We start from the raw sequence: 3,152 nt of genomic DNA, 5'->3' as shown, positions 1-3,152 counted from the left end.
AACTTGATAATTAAAGTGAAATACTAAACAAATTTAAACAATAAAAGTAATCAACGTGATTTTTGTTTATCTTGAAAATATCTTAAAAGCATGCAAAGTGCTTGTCAATTAAAGACTTTGAGGAATTTCTTACTAGAGAACTGAACTTTCGGTAACAAATTCAAATGAATACTCTTCCCTCCATACACATACATACATATGCACACATAGTTAACATAGTTATGTGTTAGCACTCACACAAATATCGAGTTTCTCTTGACAATGACTAACTTTACAATGCAGACAATAAAAGTACAACGCGACTCATTCCCGATTGGTGATATAAATTCTTACTACTGGGTTAAGTGCTGCAATAATGTTTTAATTCAATTGTTTCATTTGAAAATGGAGACAAATACATACATTCGCCTATTCACTGGTAGTGCCACATACACACACATATATATATATGAAGATAGAACGCGTACATGCAAACATTGAGCGAAACCTAACAACCTAATTAAATTCTCTAAACAAAGTTATATTTCCGCACTCTTGTCATTTTGTTATTCCTGTTGTATATCAACATTTGGTTGCTGTTGTTGTTGTTGCTGTTGTTGTGTTTTATTGCTGTTGATGTAAAAGTTGTTTTATCTTTTGTATTATAATTGTTGTTGTTGTGCCATATGCGAATGTCTTTTATTCTAGTCCTGCCGTTGTTGTTTTTGTCAGTGCTATTCCTACTAGTACAGCTGTTGCTGTTGTTGTCATTGTTGTTATAGTTGTTTTTGCTTTTATTGTTCTAGCAATGCATCTTCAATTTGAAACTTTTTTTCTATACACTTTTTGTTATTTGTGTGATTTACTTTGGTAGTATGTGGAGAGAAGAGAGGAGATAGCACTGCCTTAGAAATGTAAGGCGCAAATGGTAGCTGTTGACGGCTTTTGAACTTGTCAGTAAATTAACTGTTTCGCTACTTTAGCCACTCCAGCTACAGTTGCAGCTATGTGTGCCCTATCATTTGCTTTGTTATCAAGTTTAAATAAGTCAGTCGTGCGTCGCTCGCTTGGAATTGGCCCAATTAGAAGTTTTAACAGATTTCGTGAATACGTGGAATGTATTTCGTGCTGCTTTTATTTGCTTTGATATCTTTTTTTTTGTTTTTTTTTGCTATGGGCACTGATTGGCATTTGCAATTAGTGCAAATGTAAATAAAATGATTCAGTTTCTAAAGACAGAATTTTAATTTCAATACAATTTGCTTGAGATTGTTAAAAAGGCATACTCAAATCTAGTATCTTAAAAATCTTTCATATAGTTAATAATATAGCTTCAAAATGTTGCAGACACTAAAAATTAATTATTGTTATTAGCAACACAATTGCAGATTATTAGATTAGACTTACGTTAAAAACTTGCTATTAAATAGCAAACATTGATTGGATTGGTATGTGTAACTATCGGCCTCCTTCATTGAAAATACATATTTTTATTTTAACGATGTGTAAAGCAATCGATAGCCTAACTCAGTGTTAGACAAAAATCTCCCTGATATAGACGGTTAGCCTTCTCAAGATCACCTTAGTCGGATTAGAATGTTTCACAAAGTTCGTTTACTTTAGTAACAGACAGTATAGAGACTATATTTCCTAGTCATGAATCTTTATGATCTATGAAATACCCTCCTAAGTGTTTCTTCCGCTTGTGCCGGGCACTCCCCAAGCACATGGTATGCAGTTTGCCTCTCTTCTCTACAGTATTTGTAGTCTGAGTTGGTTGGAATTCCTTACTTCGATAGGTGATTATACAATCTACAGTGACTGGTCAATAATCCCGTAATAATTCTTAGATAATTTTTTGTTGTGTTACTAGGAGTCGATATCATATTCCTCTTTAAAATGGTCACAGTGAACACCACGTGCTCCTGATAGTTGGGGTTAAAGGGATTATCTGCCAGCTATAACGATATTCTAAAAGCATACACTTGACCATGATATCTTGTCAACGATTCTTTAATGTTGAGAAAGAGTGAAAGGTATTTTATTTCTTCTTGTGGCAATGTCACCAATTATAAAGTTTCATATTTTTCTTTTTCTCCTAAATTTTCAAGCCATTGTTGCACTTTTGCTGCTGCGTTACGTTTTAATTAATTTAATATTATTGTGTTATCACCACCAGTTCAAATGGTTTAGTACGTAGTGGTCGTTTTCATTGATTATTAATATAAAGGAATTTATTTGCTTCTTCATTTGTATATAGCTGGAGTCTTGCATAATGAGAACCAGTCAAATTTTATATTTACGCAGTTATAGCAGATACATTGAGATCGCGGTGAAGGTCGCGCAAATGATTGCTTTTCTATTACTATTATAGGTCTCATATAAAACGATATATCAAGACCTATAAAATGATATATCATCTCTAAATTTTATTCTATAAAGAATATTTTAAAAATTTTCTTTTGTGTGGAATACCAGAACAATGTTGTGCGTATATTGAAGTGTGATGTATTGGAGCTGATAAATCTGTTATGATAAATAAAGCAAATTTAAATGGCGATAGATAAATATATTTTCTCTTTTATTCTCATTTAATTTGCTACATATTTTGAGTCTGATAAATAAGTATTTTAATTTAGTTATTTAATTTTTTTTTTAACTAGACGATCACAGTGAATTTAACTTATGTGAGACTCAACCTAGCAGGTTGAAATAAACAAATTAGACCGTTTTTGTTTATTTCGTTCCTATCAAGTACGCAGGTTTGGTTGGTTGTGAATTTCGCTTCGAATTGATTTCTTACGTTACCTACCGTCTAACTGAGTCTTAACATGTGATTCATAGATATGAGTATGGGTTCAGTTATAACATGTGGCTCATAGATATGAGTATGGGGTCAGTTATAGTATAAAGTTTATACAAATCAACATTGTAACCAGTATCTTAATTTCAATACACTTGTAAATCAATAGTTACATATCTCAGTAGTCATTTTAAAAATAGTTAACGTGTAACTTATTGATATAAATATGCTTAATTAATAGCTAAAACACCACTAATGACAGTATTGACAACAGTTTTTGAACATTATAAGAATGATATTGAGTGTAAAATGATACTGAAATTTATGTGGAATAAATATAAAGTATGTGTGAGTAATTAAGGTTTATTTA

Source organism: Teleopsis dalmanni, chromosome 2 (genome assembly GCF_002237135.1).
Source record: "Teleopsis dalmanni isolate 2A chromosome 2, ASM223713v2, whole genome shotgun sequence".
NCBI classification, from domain to species: domain Eukaryota; kingdom Metazoa; phylum Arthropoda; class Insecta; order Diptera; family Diopsidae; genus Teleopsis; species Teleopsis dalmanni.
Note: the sequence above shows the minus strand (reverse complement) of the source record.